General features: G+C 50.6%; 1 protein-coding gene across 1 annotated transcript in view; it reads left to right on the plus strand.

Annotated features, from left to right (window-relative positions):
• BUB1 (BUB1 mitotic checkpoint serine/threonine kinase) overlaps nt 1-20,979 on the plus strand; it is a 1,006,269-nt gene that overhangs the window by 583,169 nt on the left and 402,121 nt on the right. The gene's annotated exons all lie outside the window — the stretch shown is intronic.

Consider the following 20,979-nt stretch of genomic DNA (forward strand, 5'->3'; position numbering starts at 1 on the left):
GTTCTTTGATTGAGTTGTATTTCTGTGTTGAAATGAATACACAAGGCTGTGGAGATCACACACTAAGAGAAACAGAGGGTTCAACCAGAGGTGTCTTAAGGTTCTCATCATTCTCTCAGTGTGAAGGTCCTAGTGGTGTAGCCTAATCAGGTGTCTTTCCCACATCAGCATACCCAAACAATAGGCATTTTGTCAGAAGACATGTTCTTTGCAATGGCCTGTACTGTGACCTCTGCTGTGCCTTCACTTGCCACTAAAGTCTTTGTGATACCGATCACTGTCCTGATAAAGCCTGTGCCAAAATTACATATATACAATTTAAGGATGCTTTGGGGAGGAAGTTCTTTGTGTATGGAAACTTCAGTTTTCACCATTTCTGAAAAGATGATTATCATACACCAGTATCTTTTGCAAATTGGATACGGTTACACTTTTTCACCTGGACACTTAACACTCCACATCTGGCCACTGAGTCAGGGGACATGGACAGAGGACCCCAATATTGACAGCAAAGGCTAGACTCTTGTTGAGCCTTCACACAGTGGATCTTGAGGGTATAAATCATGAGTTTAAAAAAAAAAAAAGAAAAATGGTACTGTCACTTTGTTTAACGAAATTGTAATGTCGTCTGTCTGTAGTTATTCAATTATGATGGACTCCACATGGCAGATTCCTCACCTTTTGAATATTTACCCAGGTGTCGCACTAGGTCCAGAAACGTTCCTACAGTGCCTTTGAATCGTACCAGGGGGTGCTTTGGGGCTCCGCACCAATGCCGTTCTGCTCTGGAAATGACAAGCAGAAATAATAGCCACCACTCATGCACACTGACATCAGTTCCTTGCTTTCCTCGTCACCAGACACAGATCCGGAGCAACCTCTTGTCTCTTTTGAGACCAGTTTATCTCAGTTTTAAACTATGTGGATGGAAAATATCCCCTCCTAAGACAGCAGGGTTTAAACCTTGTGAGGACTGTCGCGAGCAGATATCTGTCAGAGCACATCATGTTTGCCTGTGGTAGGGCCATGCCTCTAAGGCCTGCAATGTCTGCATGTCAATAAATCTGTAGGCCATTCGGGACTGCAAGGCTAAACTCTGTCGCCAAGCATCGAACGACCCTGCACCCAGACAGTCCAAGTCTAAAGGTCTGTCTCGTTGCCAGCCAGAAGTCAGTCCTGAGATTGATAACCTCGAGTAAACTGAAGAATAAAACATAAAAAATCAAAGCTGGACTCTGCTCCTTCCTACCTCTCTTACACGTGAGAAGTTGTGAGGGCACTGCTTTGCCTCTAAATCAAGCTTCTGAAGTTGGTTGATGTCTGGGACAATCCTTCAACTTGTCTCTGCATAAATCGAATTTCAGGGCAGTCTGTGACAGATACAGATACAAGAGTCCCTTGAGGCCATGCTGTGACTCTGGAAGCCTTCCAACTTCATCTGGCGTGCCTCCATATCCTCACAGATGCAAGAGGTCCTGCATCTGGGATACTGCCAGTGGGTTCACCCTTGGTGCCCTTTTGAACCCTTTTACCCCATTGCTGGACCTCTACTGGCACCTGTGTCAACTCCACCTCCTCAGTTGGGAGTTGAGAGTTGGTCCCGGCCAGGCGAGTGATTGACGGCGGCCATATTGGGTGTGGGCTATTGCTGGGACGTGCACTAGCTGCGCTTAAAAGGGGGCGGAAGCCGGGAGGTCTATCTTTCACTTTAGCGCATTTTTTTTAAATTGCGTGTTTTATTGCCAATGTGCTTCATTTAATAAGCTTGTATTCTTTACTTGTACTGTGATCCCCCCCCCCCCCTCGCTACCTGACCGCTCTCGGCCGATCGGCCGAGCATTGATGCTGAGAGTTGGTCCCGGCCAGGCGAGTGATTGACGGCGGCCATATTGGGTGTGGGCTATTGCTGGGACGCGTTCTAGCTGCGCTTAAAAGGGGCTTTTGGGAGCCCGGCGCTCGTCTAGGCAGAACGATCTTCTCCCCCTCCTGAGGTGGAAGCCGGGAGGTCTATCTTTCACTTTAGCGCATTTTTTTAAAAATCGCGTGTTTTATTGCCAATCTGCTTGATTTAATAAGCTTTTATTCTTTACTTGTACAGTGACCTCTTCAACCCCCCCCCCCCCCCCGCTACCTGACCGCTCTCGGCCAAGCATTGACGCTGACAGTTGGTCCAGGCGAGTGATTGACGGCGGCCATATTGGGTGTGGGATATTGCTGGGACGCGCTCTAGCTGTGCTTAAAAGGGGGCGGTTATGTCTCCGCGCAGCGGACGCCCCGGATCTGTGCCAGAGTCGTGCCAGAGTCCTGCCCGTCTGCGCCCGTCAGCGCTATGGAGGCGCCCTGCGCCAGGGATACTGTGCCTGCTAAGCCCGACGGAGGTATCTATATGCGGGAGGAGCTACTCAGTATTCGGCAATTGTCCCGGTATTGTGAGCATTCCTCTCTTGATCCGCTGTGTGGCCCTTATCAGTGTCCATGTGGTAATCTCTCTCTTACTCCCCCAACCCCTATTAGAGCTCTCTTTGCGCCCCCTCCCTCTGTATCCTCGCCGACTGAGCCTCCGGCTCCTCGAGATCTTAAAGTCTGGCACCTTAATGTTAGGTCGTTGGTGAAGCACCAATCCGAAATTCACGACCTTATCCGGGAAGAGACTCCTGATATTTTCTTCATGACTGAAACCTGGCTCCACGATGAGGCCGTGGCTGAATTGAACTTAGCACTCCCTCCTGATTATTCCATTTACACTCATAATCGTAACTCTAGGGGTGGGGGTATTGCAGTGGTAGTTAAATCAAGCTATCCTTGTATCTGGAAGAAACTAACTATGGATGGATACGTGAGTGCGCACTTTCGTATTACAGTAAGTCACCACTTTACCCTTTCTGGGCTTCTGATTTATAGACGCCCTGGCAACGACATTGCTTTTTAGAAAGGCTCTTCCTGAAACCGTGAGCTCTCTTGCGATGGGATCTGCTAATTTTAGTGTCATTGGCGATCTTAACCTCCACTTTGACCTTTGTCATACCCCAGCTATTAGTCGCAGATATAGAGGCGCTGCAGTTAAGTCAGGTGATTACCCACCCCACGCATGTGGGTGGCCACACTCTGGACCCAAACTTTACTAATCTGACAGTGGCAAAGACCCCACCACCTACTCCAATAGCTTGGTCGGACCATCTCTTGGTGGAACTGCTCCTTGCGATTGGAGACCCCCCCTTTAATACCATAGACAGAGTCGTTCTTAAACGCCCATGGAAGAAATTAAAGCTTGAGGATTTCCATCGATTGCTCAGCGAACTTCCACTCTGCTCGTTTAACGACGTCGAGTCTGGCTATGATCTGTTCTGTGATTGGGTTTCTCTGGCACTTGATTCCCTGATCCCTGCTAAATGGAGTAAATGCCGTGGCTTAGAACCTAGTCCATGGTATGATAACACCTTACTGCTCCTGAAAAAATCGTGCAAACAAGCGGAAAGAGACTGGCGAAAAACTTATGAGGCAGGGAAAAAAATGCAGTACCTTGCTAAAGTTAAAGTCTACCACAGAGCTACATGTAGGGCCTACTGCTCCCAAGAGTTCAAACGCAGTTCTAATCCTACGAAGCTGATCTTTAAAGTTCTTAAAGACCTGACTGCTAAAAGAGCTCCAGCAGCCGAGATATGCTCAGTGTCCCACTGCGAAGAGCTTGCTTCCTTTTTTATGGAAAAGGTGCACACTATCTATCGCTCCTTCCGGATCTCCCACCGACCCGCTCAGACCTGCGCAGTTTAGAGAGTCGGCTGCACTATGCCTCCCCCCTGTGCGCCAACTCATTAATCTCTCGTTCTCCTCAGGGACAGTTCCAACGAAGTGGAAACAAGCCTACGTCACTCCCATCCTGAAGAAACCCGCGCTGGTCCCTCTCCTATTGGAGAACTACCGTCCGATCTCTCTTCTCCCTTGGGCCGCAAAGGTTGTGGAGGCTCATGCCAATGGAATCTTGACCAAACCCCTCCAGACTGCTAATATTCTAGATCCCTCTAAGAATGGTTTTCGGGCATGTCATAGCACTGAGACTGCTCTCCTTGCTATGACGGAACATCTGCGCTCTGTGCTTGACTCTGGTCAGACTGCGGCACTGGTGTTACTCGACCTCAGTGCTGCATTCGACACGGTCTCACATGAGATACTGCTACGACGTTTGGGAGAGGCGGGGGTCTGTGGTCTTGCACTTGAATGGCTTCGGTCATTTCGAACAGGCCGCTCTTTTCGGGTCGCAACTCCTCCATTTGAGTCTAACCCCTATTTCATCGAGCAGGGAGTACCGCAGGGGTCGGCACTTAGCCCCACATTGTTCAATCTGTACGTTCAGCCGCTGGCTGCGGTCGGCAAGCAGTGGGTCCTGACTATGGTTTCGTATGCGGACGATCTGCAGCTGGCGGTTGCACTCAGTGGGGATTCCGACTCTGAGGCCCCTCAGTTTAGGGAGGGTCTGACAGCAGTGGCTGGCTGGATGACAGCGAACTGCTTGCAGCTCAATGCTAAGAAAACTGAGGTTCTTGTTGTTGGTAAGCACAGCAACCTCTGGGGTGATCAGTGGTGGCCTCCAGAGCTGGGCCCAACCCCCATTCCGGTATCTGAGGTTAAAAATCTAGGTGTCTGGTTAGACCCTGCCCTTGGTTTCTGCGGACACACCAAAAAAGTGGCTGCTACATGCTTTGGTATTCTGCGTGGGCTCAGACCAATCTTAAAATTTTTCGACGCCCCTACTAGGCAATGGATAATTCAGGCCACCATACTCTCGCGGCTTGATAATGCGAGTTCACTTCTGTTGGGGTCCAATCCGGCGGAAGTTACCCGGATGCAGTGCGTGCAGAATGTGGCAGCCAGGGCCCTGGTGGGTCTTCCTAGATTCTGTTCAGCAAAGGAAACCATCCGGAAACTCCATTGGCTGCCCATGGCTTAAAGGATTGAGTTTAAGACCCTATGTCTTTCCTTCAAGATTCTTAAATTGTCTTCTCCCCAGATCCTAGAACACCTTCTCACTCCCTATGTCCCCTCTCGCTCCTTGAAGTCATTGGGTCAGAATTTGGCTACAGTTCCACGGTTCAAACGCTGCAGAGCGGGAGGCCGCTCCTTCTGCTTTCGTGCGGCCAAGCTCTGGAACTCCCTACCAGCTCACATCCATGCCCTAGATGACCTGCTTATGTTCAGGAGGGCTATCAAAACCTACCTTTTCCCTCCTGGACCCTAATGGACTGCTCCTCTGCTACTTCTCCTCTTTCTGTTATGTATGCTGTGTTCTTTCTGCTAGTCAAAGCGCCGGGACGCCCCTTAGCTGGAGCAGCTGTGCGCTATACAAGTTATGATAACATAACATAACATTCCACTGAGTTTCCTGGAACACATATGCCAACTTCACTAACGCTGCAGGATGAGGCACAACCCGTTGTGCACTGTGACTCGGTCATCACTGGACTCATCCGAGGCTGCGCTCTGTGTCCATCGATCAGCAGCCTTTGCCCGCTCTATCTGAGCCACTTAACACCATAGTTCTGCAGGGCAGGTCTCAGATACTCCATTTTTTTTAATTTGAGACTGATTCTGATGAGGAGTATGATCCGGAGATGAATTTGGTCAACCCTACTGTGAAGAAAACTGGTATGAGGACCTCCAGTATGTAAGTGGCCCAGACACCTCTCTTTACACTGGCCTTGTCTCTTCACTAGGCCCTGCCACTGAGGAAAGTGCCTCCTCCTTGATGGTCATGCTTCAATTCCCAACGTAGAGTTCAAAACCAATGTGGTCTACGACGATAGTGAACGTTGCACAACCCCATAGTGAAATTGACCATTAGATGTGACGTCGATCCACCATTGGATGTGAGGTCGACCACCATTGGATGTGACGGCGACCACCATTGGATGTGACGGCGACCATCATTGGATGTGACGGCGACCACCATTGGATGTGACGTCACATCACCATTGGATGTGACGTCACATCACCATTGGATGTGACGTCAGACCACCATTGGATGTGACGTCAGACCACCATTGGATGTGACGTCGACCACCATTGGATGTGACGTCGACCACCATTGGATGTGACGTCGACCACCATTGGATGTGACGATGACTGAGTCCATATATAGCCCCTCTTGACATGCTGACGTTCGTTTCTTCTTTTCCTCACTTCCAACGCAGATCCGGTAAGCGGTTCCTCAGGCCGTTTTTAGGCCTACCTCGACGTTTACGTCAAATGTAACAGTGTGCTTTTAAACAATCTCTCATGTCCTCAGGATTCAAGTCTTGTGGATCGTGTGGTCGACAAATGTCTGCCACTGACCCTTGTGGTGCCTGGGGGAGCACCATGACTTCAAGGAGTGCGACTACTGTTGCCAACTTCACCCGAAGGCACTGAGGGAACATCGAGTGAAGCTCCTAGTGGCATGGATGTTGCAGTCTTCCAAGGCTTCCTGTCAACCTCTGTATCCTTCACGCTCCACGGACCGCCCCTGGGCCCCATCCAGGAGCCGTTCCTGTGGGCATCACTCTCCATTGACGTCCTGAGAAGTCACAACGCAGGCGGTCAAAGTTGCAGCACCCCTGACTGCCGCATAAAGCCTCCTCCTGATCTTTGGTTTAAGTCAGTGCACGAGTCTAGCCCGCACCTCCCTACCTTCCCTGGAGCTGGACCAACTCTAACTCAGATCCAAGACTATTACAATCCTCTTTATACCATCTTTGGGTCTTTACCTTTGCCCTGGAGCGCCCTTGGGCCTCCATCAGGGCTAAACCGAAGTAGAGCCGGTGCTTCCTTATAGTGAAGCTCTATTTGACATTTAGTTGGAGGTTTGGGCTAAACCAGATAGGGTCTCCTGCGGATAGCTCTATTTCTCACAGACATCACCTGGCCCTCAGTGATCCGCCCTGTCTTCTCTGGCATCCAACTCATCATAGTTTTGAAGTACAGGCCGTTTCAGCCACCCAAAATCTCAACCCTTCCTAATGTCCCACCAGACAGGAAAACCTCCATCATCCTGTGCTAACCCAGGCCATCCGTTAGGGCTGCAACGCTGCTACATTTATCAACCATAGTGGCCTGGATACCATTGATTCCATTGATCAAGCCATTGGCATTAGTGTAGTGATCTGTCACCACACCTGGTTGAGTTCCATGGATTTTCTCTGGCCATGTTCAATTGTGCCTTATGTGCGCTTTGATGGGACTCCTTTTTGGGGATAAAGTGGACTCTACTGTGTCCCTGGGACTTGTCTGACCTGTCATGGCAACTGCATCAGCCTTTTTGATCTTTGCATGGCTCTGGCAGAGGGACCCCATACAGTCAGTCACCTCGACCTCAATAGGGTTTCCAAATGTTTTGTGGGACACAGACCCTGCAGCCCCACCAACCGCCCCCCCCCCCCCCCCACACAAAAAAACTAACCAAACCCTCTGGGGACACACCTTCCGAACCCCTTTAGTGTGCCCTTAGTAGAGCATAACCACCCAGTTGCATGCAACATCCATGCATATTTAACTTGCTGGTAAGCCATTACATCGGGTACACTTACCTTTCCTGGTCACTCCGCTGCACCTTCAGCTATCTCTGAAACAACTGACTAAGGACCATGTGTATGGCTTACGACAAGAAGCGCAAGCTCTTTCGATCAAATGGGCCATTGAAAGGGTGCCTGCGTTGGGAGTAGGTTATGGTTGTTACTCCAGCTACTTCTGATTTCAAAGGACAGCAGCCTCTGTCCTATTTTAGACCTGCACCCTATTAATTCCTTCCTTTGGAAGGACAAGTTAAAGATGCTGATTCTGGCCGTCGACCCTGAAGAATGGATGGTGGCATTGGACTTGCAGGATGCTTAATTTTACATCTCTGTACCATAGACGTTATCTGTGGTTCACAAGTGCCCTTCAGGTGTCACGAAAGTGATGGCAGTTGTGGAAGCACACCATCGGACGCCAAGGGTCCCAGTCATCACCTACCTTGGGGATTGGCTGCTGTAGCCAGGTTTGGTCCAGGCCACAGTCATCCACCTTCAGAGTATGGCAAACCTTCTGACATCATTGGGTGTTCACTATCAACATGCTTAATTCACACTTGACGACTTCTCGGACTCCTCCCTTGCATCAGAGAGATTCTGCACACTGTTTGGTTTTGTGCCTTACCCTTGGAAAGTAGAGTCCTTAAGGCTATGATGTTGATCTTTCACTGAGGTAGACTCTGAGGCTCCTGAATCTGATTGCCTCCTCCATCTTACTGGTCAAGCACGGCAGGTGACATATGCAGGCTCTACAGTGGGATCTGAAGTTAGCGGGCCCAAGATAAAGGAGATCTCTGTAACCATGTCCAGATCTTGTTGCAGTCTGTATTTTGGCTGAAGCTCCTTGGGCACATCGCTAACTTTCTCGTATTCAGATCCTTTTCTTCCGCCTTATAAACCTGTCACATGTGGCGACTCGCTGCAGGTAGTCCCTATTGTTGCTCCTACTTTAAAGGGTAGGCCACTGCATGCCCCAGATGTCTAGAACATTCGGACCTCAATGTTTTTGGAGGCCCTGAGCTGGTTGGAAGATGTGTAGTGACTAGAGGAGGAGCATTTAATATCCTTTTTGGGCTGCCTTTCACCCTTTAAGAACAATTATGCTGTTTGTAGCTTATCTAACCAGGCTTTAAATGTTTTGAGTTGTAATATTGCAGCTTAAGTTAAAAAATAAAATCAATCAATCGCAGAGTGACTGATTTCTATTGCTAATTATGATTAGGGCTCCTGGTTTTATTTTTTTTAACTTTTCCGTCTATTTATCCATCTTTCTTTTTTTGCGCCATTTTGTTGGTATTTATCCATATGTATTTTGTGTTTTGTGAACAGATGAGGTGATAACTTGTATATTTCCACATTTATTTAATGGATAAATGTGCACTCATACTTTGATACTTTTAGAACATTGCACAGTCAAAAATAATAATATAATGTACCCACATAAAAATTGCACACTCGCACAAATACATGTATGCAGTAATTTAGGCAAATCTCATTGAGCTTTGTACCTCCAAATGCTGCCAATATGTACAGCTATTGGCCTGAAAGTCATTAAGCTCCGCTTGGAAAGTCTCTTAGAAGAAGCCAAATTATCTGTATACTGCAGCTTTCAAATATAAAGTCAGACAGGTATCGCAATGTTTTCGGTCTGTGTTTATTTGTAACAATTAGTAAAAAAGGAAAACCGGGTGCCCTAATTATGATATAATTGCTCTCCAAGAAACATGGGACACTAGCGCTTCATTTGCTCTAGATGTTATCAAAGCTTTGTGGTCCCTCAACTCACTTCTCAATGCGTTAACCAAGAGGCAGTTTGTTATTGTTGATGTCACTCCTTAATTTGTACATTCACAAATTGTGCAAGTGTGGTCTTCTGCTTATCTGGGAACTGTAAATCTAACACCTGCAAATTGGAACTCTTACTAGTTAATTTTTATGATATCTTTGGGTCTATTTCTTCAGAGCCCCTGGATACATTACGTTGCTTGTTTAAAGAACAAATGCTTAGTGGTTTATTCCACTACAGGGCAGTAGCGACGGGAGATTTTAATATTTATCCGCGTCGGGACATTGTAATCTTTTTGCCTTGCAGTTCTTGATGGAGGATGAACACTTGTTTTATTCTGAACACTCTGTTATGGGAAATCTTTTTAATATTCTCTCCAGTGAGTTTAACCTGGTTTGTTCGTTTGAAGGACTGGATTCATATGGTGTTAATTTTCACACCCCAGCTTTTACGAGTTGAGGTTGCCTGGTGATGGTGGATTACATCCTGGTCTCAGCAATCTGTTTGAGGTAGAAAATATCAAGGTGCATACTATGGGTCTTACTGAGCATAACCCTATTCACTTAAGAATAATATTGTGAAATTCTAGGGCAAGGACAGCTTGGCTTTTGAAAAAAGTGCTTCAGGTCTAACATCTTGTGAGCAAGTGAGAAGATTAAGGTGAGCAAAAGTAGCTCTAGAGAAATATGTCCCCCCTTAAAATGAAGTTGTGTCCTCTAGAAATACAGCTTTGCTGAACAGGTCAGCAAATGCTCAGGTGGTTTTAATGTCTATAAATCCATTGCTAAGTTAGTTTGCTCTATGCCTACGTGGCCGAACTGAGCAGGCTCTTAGATGGGGTCCAAGTGGTTTGATCAAGGTTGCTCAAAGGTGCATTGATTTCTGATGGATACATCTGCCAGTGGATTCCTCACTTTGTCAATATCCCCTCCATCAGCAACATTCGGAAATTCTTTTGTACCTCCTCACGCCGCAGTGGACGACGTCACAGTAGCACGGCATTGCGCGCAGCTCTGCTGACGTCACTGACTCCATAATAAGACTCCGTCGGCGTGATTACATCAGTTCCCTTTTTTCCTCGTTGTCAACGCTAACTGTTTTTCTAGGGATCCTCAGTAGCTTGTGGGTAACTCTGTTACTGTTGATTGTTTCTAGTCCTTTCTTGTTTCTTTGTTTCCTGTCGAGATGTCTTCGAAGAATACCGGGTTCAAGCCGTGCAGAGAGTGAGGGAAGGTGATGTCCATAACGGATCCGCACGATGACTGCGTATGGTGCCTTTCTTCTGACCATGATGTTCAAGGGTGTCCATGCTGTAAGAAGATGAATCCCAAGGCGTTGCAAGAAAGGGAGGCAAGGCTTATTGTGGCAAAAATGAAAGGCAAGAAAGACAGGAAGAGTTCGAAGTCCTGCTCGAGGCGGTCGAGGTCGCGTTCGAGGTAGAGGTCGGCTTCGAGGTCGTCTTTGGGGCATGCTTCTTGATCCAAGAAGAAGCGTAAGAAGAGGAAGCACGAGTCTCTGCGTCATTCCGAAAGGGAGTCGGATCCGAAGTCGAAGTCTCCAGGTCGTCGACATCGGAAGGATTATGTGTCTCCTTCACCTGTTGTACTGGATCCGGAAGGTGAGCCCTCGCCAGTGGAGTCACCGGAACATTCTCCAGCTCCGGCATCGAATCCTTCTCCGGCGCCGACACACTCAACCTCGAGAGGAGGAAGAGGCTCCATTGCCAGAAGGTTCTGCAACTCCGGAGCATCTGCCAGAGGGTCTGGCTGACCAGTTCCTGCACCTCGACAGGAGCAGCCTTTGGGTCAATATCCTCCATTTCCAGGCCCGGGACAGGACCCTATGCATTATTTGAATGCAATGTATGGTGTCTTCTTGAGAGCCATGTACCCCTCTGGAGCACCGGCTAGTCCCATGGGTCCTATGGCCTTTAATTTGGGCGTCCCTCAGGCATATGCTTTGGCGCCGTTTATGCCTTTTATGCCGACGTCGGCTCTGGCTTTGCATTTTCCGGGTCCGAAGTCATCGACGCCGGTTCCATCTTCACCGGCTCCGGTCCGACCTTGTGCGCTCCAAACTGATCCACCAGCTCCGAGTTTGACGCTGGCACCGGCTCCGTCTGAGTCGGTTGTGGCTCCGTCGACGCCGACCACGAGGATGAGGTCTAGGCGGGAGGATCAAGGGCTTTTGAAGGAGCAGAGATATAGAGCTGCTGGAAGGAGAGCTGCAAGACACCGATGACTTTTTTGATGACCTTAAGGAAGCTAGTGGTTTGGAGTTATCGCCAGAGTGGGAGCTTTCCTCAGCTCCTGACGTCCCTTCGAAGGATGGTGCACCATATCATATGGTTATTAGAAAGGCAGCTGAACTTTTGAATTTGAATCTGCCTACTGCGGAGATTAAGTGGAACATTTTGACCGAGGTACTCCATTCTCCCTCTTCAGTGGTGGAACCAATGCTGCCTTTTAATGAGGCAATTACAGAGCCTGTCCTAGAAGTGTGGAAAAAGCCCTTTTCATCACCTGCTGTATCAAGGGCTGTTGCTAGGAGGTATAGGGTGGCTCCTGGAGATCCTGACTTCCTCTAAGCCCACCCGTCTCCAAAGAGTTTAGTTGTTCAGGCAGCCTGTTCCAAGACATCAACTGGGGCTTTTCCACAGGTACCTGGTGCAAAGGAGTCTAAGAAGTTGGACCAGTCAGCTAAGAAGGTATTCTCTTCGGATAGCATGGCTCTCAAGTCCACAAATGCCACGTGCCTTTTAGGATGCTATATACACGCTTTGATGGACTCTGCAAGACAGTTGGTATTAAAGTTACTGGAGGAGGACAGGCGGAACTTCAATGAGGTTCTTGTGGATACTCAGGCTGCTGCTCGCCAGGTGATCCAGAGCGGTTTGGATACAGCTGACTGTGGCAAGGGTCATGGGATCATCTGTTGCCACAAGGAGGTCTGCTTGGTTGAAGTCTTCTGAATTTTCTCCTGATGTACAGGCTACTTTAATAGAACTTCCATTTGATGGTTCCGGCCTGTTTGAGAAAAAGGCAGATGCTTCCTTGGAAAGATTCAAGGACAGAAGGTGAAGGCTAGGTCTTTGGGCCTTCAGACCAGAGGTTCATCGAGTAAGAGATACAATGGATTTGGGAGATCTTCCTTTCGCTCTTACAAGCAACCACAGCAGCCGCATCAACAGCAGAATTCTCTGTACAAAGCGTACAGAGGTAGAAACAGAGGCCGCCCTAGAGGTAGTCAAGCTTCCTCCTCCTCCTCCTCCTCCTCCTCCTCCTCCTCCTCCTCCTCCTCCTCCTCCTCTTCCTCTTCCCACCCCCCTCCAACCACAGCAAAGCAGCCCTAGATCCGCCATTCCGGATCATGTTGGTCCTGTAGGGGTCGGCTTACTCATTTTCTACGGGATTGGAAATCGGTCACATCGGACCTTTGGGTTCTCAATCTTGTGGATAATGGGTATGCTCTTCCCTTTTTCAGGAGTTTCCCCCAAATTATCCTCCTTGCCAAGGATTTTGCACGAAGGATCACCTGCTTCTCCTGCTGGAGGAAGTCCTGGCTTTACTAAGAAAATGTGCGATAGAGGTGGTTGGTTCCAGAGCAGGAAAGGGGTCAGGGATGCTACTCCCGGTATTTTCTGATACCCAAGAAGGATGGCAGGCTTCGTCCAATCCTGTACCTCAGGGTGTTGAATCTCTTTCTGAAACAGGATAAGTTCAAGATGCTCACCCTTGCGCAGGTTCTTCAAGCGCTGCTGGAAGATGACTGGATGGTGTCGATCGACTTGAAGGATGCATATTTTCATATTCCCATCTTGAAGTCTCACAGGAAGTATCTGTTTCATGGTGGGATCGCAAAATTACCAGTTTGCGTTTCTTCCATTTGGTCTTACTACTGCACCTCGAGTTTTTACCAAGGTGATGGCTGTGGTGGCAGCACATCTCAGAAGGTCAGGGATACCATTATTCCCTTATCTGGACGATTGGCTAATCAAACGGAATCTCCGGAGAAGGTGCTCCATCATTTGCAAGTCACTACTCAGTTGTTGTACAGATTGGGCTTTTTGATAAATGTGCCCAAATCTCACCTGGTGCCCTCCCAGCGCAACCTGTTCATAGGTGCGGTACTGGATACCACTGTGTGTCGGGCATTCCCTCCTCCGCAAAGGATTCGCGACATACAGGATATGATTCCATTATTTTACAATGGAACGGTCGTTCCAGTCCTGAAGGTCCTTCGTCTGCCTGGTCTGATGGCTTCCTGCATTCTGCTGGTCAATCATGCATGCTGGCACATGAGGGCACTCCAGTGGTCTCTCCGCAGGCAGTGGTATCAGCACAACGGGGATCTCAGGGAGTCAATCAGGACCTCCAGAGAAGCTGCAGCGGATCTGTCTTGTTGGAGCGTGGAAAGCAATCTGACTTAATGGAAGCTGTTCCATTTACCTCCATCGTGGCTACGGTGAGAACAGATGCTCCACCCTAGGGTGGGGTGCTCATCTGTGGGTTCTGGAGATCAAGGGTCTTTAGTCTCCAGAGGAAAGGTTGCTTCACCTCAACCTTCTAGAGTTATGGGCAATACGCTTGGCTCTCAAGGCTTTCCTCCCTTCCCTTCGCGGTCAGTCGGTTCAGGTCCTGACTGACAATACTACTGCAATGTGGTATGTCAACAAGCAGGGAGGAGTGGAGTCGCACTGTCTCTTCAGAGAGGCTCTGCGACTCTGGTCCTGGGTCCAGGACCATCAGATTTGTCTGCTGGCAAATCATCTGGCCGGAGTTCTGAACGTGCATTCAGACAGTCTCAGTCGGCAGTTCTCGGCCGACCACGAGTGGAGGCTTCATCCAGAGGTGGTTCGTCACATCTTTCGGATGTGGGGAACTCCTCAGGTGGACCTGTTCGCCACTCACGAGAATGCTCACTGCCCGTCATTCTGCAGTCTCCAGTATCTGATGCAGGGATCTTTGGGGGACGCGTTTCAGTTGAGTTGGAACTTAAAACTCCTTTACGCGTTTCCTCCCATACCCTTGATTCCTCGGGTTCTGAGGAAGATATGCCAAGACCCGGCCCAAGTCCTATTGATCGCCCCAGATTGGCCAAGAAGGGTGTGGTACACAGATCTTCTCCACCTCTCCTCGTGCCCGCTGCTCCGTCTCCCTCTCAGGGCAGACCTCCTCTCTTAGGTGGAGGGGCAGGTTCTACACCCCCACCTCCAGACCTTACACCTTCATGCCTGGAGATTGAACGGGCAACCTGAATTCTTTTTCTCTCCCACATGATGTGGTGGATGTCATCTTATCAGCCAGGCGTCATTTCACCAAGTCTATCTACTATTATAGGTGGTCCAAAATTGTCTCTTGGTGTGGGGAGAAATCCATTGACCCTTTGAAGGCTCGATTGTCTGACATTCTTCAGTTTGCGCTTTCTTTGGCTCAGCAAGGGTTTGCTGTAGCTACAGTGAAAGGTTATCTATCGGCTTTGCCGGCATTTCTCTGTCTGCCGGATCAGCCGTCCTTATTTAAGTCTCCTATTGTCTTAAGGTTTTTAAAGGGCCTTACAAATAAATTTCCTCCTACTCCATTTATTGTGCCACAATGGGACTTGAATCTTGTGCTTGCTTTCTTAATGGGTTCTCCATTTGACCCTTTGCACAGGTGTCCTTTGAGGCTTTTATCTTTTAAAACGATCTTTCTGATTGCGATTACCTCGGCAAGGAGGGTAAGTGAGCTTCAAGCTCTGAATTCAAAACCCCCATTCTTGACCATTCATGCTGAAAGAATGATACTCCGGACCTGGGCTGCTGTAGGAGAGTAGGGTCTGCTATCCTATGGTCACCCCAATTTTTGCTTCTCTGGTTTTTCGACTTAATGAGGCTGTGGGCCTGCTAATCAGAGCCCAACCTGCTGTTCTCTCTCTAAATTCACATGCATGTACTATAGGTACATAACCCAATTGGAACTGGACTCCTTGTCAGCCCCTGTACCATGCACTATAGGTGCTCAGGGCATAGGTGCCACCAAGGCCTACCAGGGGCTGCAGCATAGCTTTTGCCACCCCTGGCTGGTTCTTAAATTGACACAACTGGCTGATCACTCAGCTGGGGCAAGTTGGTGTAATCACCTCTTGCTTAGATATAGTATACCTATATCTAAACCTATATCTGGACACATATAAACCTGTGAGTCACTCCTATGGAAGGCCTTATCAATCCTGGAGGCAGAGTGCGTGGTTTAACGTGAGATGGTGCTCTAGCATGAACTGAGCCTGTCTGCAGCTGTCGGGAACAACTCCCTAAGCTGTTCCGGGATAATGCCATACCATATACTATTAAGTGCATTATAATCCATTGCGGTTATGTTAACCTTGGTTTGGCTTTATCAAAACATGTCATGTAAGGTGTCATACGCTTTGTCCTGTCGACGGGGATAGCCTTCCACACCTCTAGAGGGAGAAGACATGTTACTTTACTGAAACGCTGTTGATTTTAAAAGAGCCTCAGCATCACAAAATGGACGCTTCTGCCACAGACACGAGTCTGACCTCTTGCTGCTGACCGAAACTCAGCCGAGGAGGCCTGGACAAAGGGGGGAGGTGTCACACCACCCCAGACAGGAGATAGTGGATTGTAGCAGGGAGGTTTGAAAGAAACCAGACAGTGCCTGGGGCGCACAAGGCTTCCCCTTACATAATCCGGTCAAACCGGTTCTGGTGCACACCAGCCCCAGTCCCAGCGCGACCTGGACAAAGGGAAAGGGGTGTAACCACCCCCTTCCTGGGTCCCACCCATAGGAGGGGACCTAGCAGGTAATCCAGCCCCCTAGATTGGTATAAGAATGGGAGCAGTGCCAAAGCACTCGGATTATCCTGACTGAAACTTATGAAACGAAACTCTGGACCCTTCGACATCCTACTCGACGTAGAAGACTGAAGAATCTCCCTTGTGGTCAAGGAGTGACCACCCTGTGCAAACAGGCCCCATCCAGCACCTCAACGTTTGCTTTGTTGCAGTTCCCGCCGGAACTCGAGCGACAGAGTTAGACTAGACCAAGCGTGCCTGCCTTCTAACAGCCCGATCCACAGTCCCTGCAGAGCTGAGACCCGTGGAGGCGACCTGAAGCGTGGGGCCCGCCATCTTGGAAAGCCCACGAGACGCTGACCGTGCAGCCCCCGAGTGACCCTCGAAGCTGTGCATTGGGGTTTGAGAAGCCCCAGCCCTGAGCCTCTCTTGCACCGAAGCTCACCCCTCCACACTCACCGAGTGCTGTGTGGGGCCCTTCTGCATCTTTTGGCTCAACGCGTTGGCCCGGTCACTTGCCCGTTGGCTTGTGGCCCCTGTGCCGACGAACCTTGAAAACTAACTTGTGATTCTGGTTGCTCCAGACTTGCCCTCGCTCCCCTGAAAAGGAGCACCCGCTCTGACCCTCCTGGTCCGAGTGCAACGCCATCTTCGAATCCTGCGTGTGTTGCCCTTTCCAAGGGCTGTTTGCTCCAATCCGGAAGCCGACACCACCGACAGCGAGAGCCTGGGTGGGACAGCTCGTGATCTACTCCTGGACATCCTCGGTGCCCCAGAGTCCACGTGGCAGCGGAGAGAAGCGACCCGTCAGCGACCTGAAAGCGCCCGACATTGCCTGGTTCCTTCTGGTTCCACCCTGGTCACTGCTAAGTGACCCAGACTCTGTTCCCTCTGCTTTCAGATCATCTTAACTTCGATCCACCCTTGGATCACACCGGACACTTCTCGTCTCGACGCCTGCAGCATCTTCAGCTCCAAGCACCAGAAACCTGCGTGACAAAACCCGACACTACTTCGCACCTGTGCACCCGCTTCCTGTGGGTGAGGTAACTCAGCAACGCCGGTGTTCCCACACTGGTACACACCTCTAGTGTATGTGTCTTAAGTTTTGTCCTACTAGGTTGAGCGGAAGTATCTTTAAACTATAACTTTATAACTTTTACGCACCATTGACTTTGCATTGGTGCATGCCTGTGCTTTAAGCGCTGCACCCGAATCCCGCGGGCTTTTCCCGACTACAGCATTGCTAGTCCCGACTGCTCCCAGCGAATCCCTAGGCCCTAGGCCTAACCACTGTTCGATTGGTATCTCTTGTATTTAAATATATTTTTATTGCAGGAATCAGTAAAACAATACAGTAACGACCAGTATCGTATTATAAACAACTTATACAAGATATAGCCCACCGACCCCCTTCCACAACGTTGCTATATAGCCAATCAGCCCATATCCCTGGGGTTGGGCGGCGAATGCAGCTGGGGTCAGTAGGATGCTGGAGCTGGTCCGGATAACACACTGTCCGTCATCTGCTTTTCTAAACAAACCCCAAACCCCAAAAAGAAACCCCCCCCTCAAAATTCCCAGTTACTGTGAAACCCCCCCCTCCCCCACCATCAGCGCCAGGGAGCTCATCAACATAGGATCCACTGCTGGACCCACGGGGAAGGTAATAGTGCTGTCAATGCTGATGTTTAACGGGACTCGGGTCGAGTTGCTTCTTCACTTTCGGAGTCGCTGGGGGTACAATAATCTCTGAGGGCCTGCACCAGCGTTTCCCATTCTAACGCGGCCTCCTGCGCCTTCTCATTGCCCTGCCTCCAAGCCAACTGATATCGCAGCGCGCTCTCACCCGCCGCCCATTTCAAAAGCTCACTGTGCCATCTGCTGCCTGTAGGACCAGCTCGTGCCTTCCAGTTCCTGGTCACCTCTCGCTTAGCAAGTAGGAGCCCCAGGTCGATAAATTTACTGGTGATTTTATTCCGGGGGGTATGGGGGAACCAGTGCAATAGCCCTACCGCCACATCGAATGATAAGTGCCTCCCCGTCACCTCTTCCAGAGTCGCCGCCACCTCCTGCCAGTAGGACGTCAGTCCTGGACAGGCCCATAGCATGTGTAAGAGGTCCGCCTCCTGAGCCGGGCACCTAGGGCATTCCGCCGAAGCCGTGGCAAAATACCGCCTGATCTTTACCGGGGTCAGGTACGCCCTATGGAGAACATAATAGTGGACCAGTTGGAAACGGGCGCTACGTGTGCCCTTCCAGGCACGCCTCACCAGCTGGGACCAGGTCGTCTCCGGGATCTCCCTACCAATATCCTCTTCCCAGCGGGATTTCAGTGTGGCGAGAGGAACCAACCCCTCGGCAATCAACCTGCCGTAGAGGCAAGTGACCGCCTTCACCGTGCCCGCCGACATCATTACGTACTGGCACACCTGAGACAATTGAGGTTCCTCTAGCCCGTTTTGCCAGTGCGCCTGGATCGCTCGCACGATGGCCGAGTGCAGCAGAAAGTCGCCCCGGGGGATCCCAAAGCGGTCAATGAGATCCTGAAAGGACAGGAGCGCTCCGTCCTCGTACAGGTCCCCGACGAGCTGTAAACCGGAATCCTCCCAGTCCGCCAGTCGTGACCAATCTCCTCCGTGTGGGAGGGCCGTCAGCATCCCCAATGGTATTTCAGGCGCATATGGCGTCCGTAGGCGACCTCTGTTATGAGCCCGATTCCAACAGAGTCGGACAGTCCGCTCCTCCATCGACAGGTCCCGTAAGACTAAGCGCTGTCGCATCGCGATAAAGGAGAGGACGTGCCTGGCCATACCCGTCCCTCTACCGTCCTCCGGGCCTCTGAATTCCCTGGCTATCTCCTGGGTGTAGGTCTGGAGCTGCGCCGCTAGGTAATACTTCTCGAAGTCCGGCACAGCGAGCCCCCCCTCGTCTTTCGGCCTCATCAGGGTATTGAGGGCCACCCGCCGCCGGCCCGTTCCCCAAAGGAACCCGACCACCATAGAACGCAAGCGACGAAACGTAGCCGGTGGGACCCAGATCGGCAAAGTCCGAAAGTAATACAACAGTCGGGGGAGCGCCACCATTTTGAGCAGGGCGATGCGTCCCGCCACGGAGAGCGGCAGCGTGGCCCAAAAGTCCATGCTACCTCGGAGTGCTTGTATGCAACGGGCAATGTTTCCATCTAGGAGGTCGGGTTGGTCGTGGTACACAAATACCCCAAGGTATTTAAAGCAGTCGGGCTCCCATCTAATCTCCTTACTTAGCGCAGGAGTGGGGGTACCCCTACGCATCGGGAAGAGGCAGGTCTTAGACCAATTCACTTGGAGGCCTGAGACCGCTCCGAACTCCGTTAGCGCTAATTCCGCTCCCCGTAATGCGTCGACCGGATCCTCCAGGAAGAGCAACAGGTCGTCCGCATAGAGCGAGACGTAATGTGGGCCCGCCGCTGTCCATAAGCCCGTATAGTGGGCTCCCGAGCGAAGGTGTATCGCTAGTGGCTCCACCGCTAGTGCAAAAAGAAGCGGGGATAAGGAGCACCCTTGCCGCGTGCCACGCTCCACCGGATATCGCGATGAAATCAAAGGGCCCGATCTAACCCTGGCCGAAGCGGAAGCGTAGAGGACTGCTGTCCATTTGACAAATCCCTCCCCGAGGCCGAATTTCCGTAATACCGTGCATAGGTAGTCCCACTCCAGGCTATCAAAAGCCTTCTCCAGGTCCACCGACAAGACTACCGGGGACGGGGCATCCACGAATGGTTCCCCAAGCAATCGGAACAACCTTCGGATGTTCATAGTCGTATTTCGCCGTGGGATGAAACCGGCTTGGTCTTCATGCACTAGGGAACTCATATGTCCCAGCAGCCTCGAGGCCAAGATGCTGCTCAATATTTTGTAGTCCACCGTCAGCATTGAAAGGGGACGGTAGGACCCCGGGTCAGACGAGTCTCGGCCTGGTTTGAGGAGAGGAACCACCAACGCCTCACACATCGAGCCAGGGAGACGACCCAATCTCTTCGCCTCCCTGTAGACCACCAGTAATCGAGGGGCCAAGAGGTCAGCGTAAGCTGCATAGAACTCCACCGGAAGGCCATCTAGGCCCGGGGTCTTGTTCCTCGCCATCCGTTTGATGGCCCCGCGGATCTCCCCCAAGTCGATGTCAGAACCCAGGGTTTCCGCCACTTCCTGTCCTACTGTGCGGAGTTCCAGTGGGCTAAGATAGTCGTCAAGCCGGTCTGGGTCACGTGCGGAGCGACTGCGGTATAAACTTTCGTAATAATGCCGGAAGCAACTAAGAATCTCCGGTTGGGTGCACACCTCGGTCCCATCCGCCCTACGCATATTTGTCGTCGTTTGGGACTGGCGCGTAGGGTTGGCCAACCATGCCAGTAACGCGCTCGACCTGTCGCCCTCCGCAATAGCCCGGACCGTATAGGCCTTATAATCGAAACAGCGGAGCCGTTCGACCTCCACCGCTACCTTCTCCCTCGCCTCTACCGTTTGTGTTTGCAATTCCGGGTGTCCGGGGCGGCTAATTTCGAGCTCGTGGAGCGCTCGGTCCGCTGTGTCTAAGTCAGCCAGGATAACACGCCGCATGCCCACCTTCTTAGAGATACAGTAGCCCCTCACCACCACCTTGAAAGCGTCCCATTCGAACGCCCTAGTACTCGCGGAGCCGCCGTTGGATGCAAAATAATCTGTGATTTTCTCCCCTAGGTCCGCCTTGAAGACACTGTCCTCGAGGATCTCGGGACGCATCTTCCAGGTGGGTACTGCCGGCGTCCCAGGGAACCAGCGAATGTCCAGTAGGAGGGGGTTATGGTCCGAGATGGTCCGCGATAAGTACTCCGATCGGAC

The sequence above is a fragment of the Lissotriton vulgaris genome, chromosome 6 (genome assembly GCF_964263255.1).
Source record: "Lissotriton vulgaris chromosome 6, aLisVul1.2, whole genome shotgun sequence".
NCBI lineage: Eukaryota > Metazoa > Chordata > Amphibia > Caudata > Salamandridae > Lissotriton > Lissotriton vulgaris.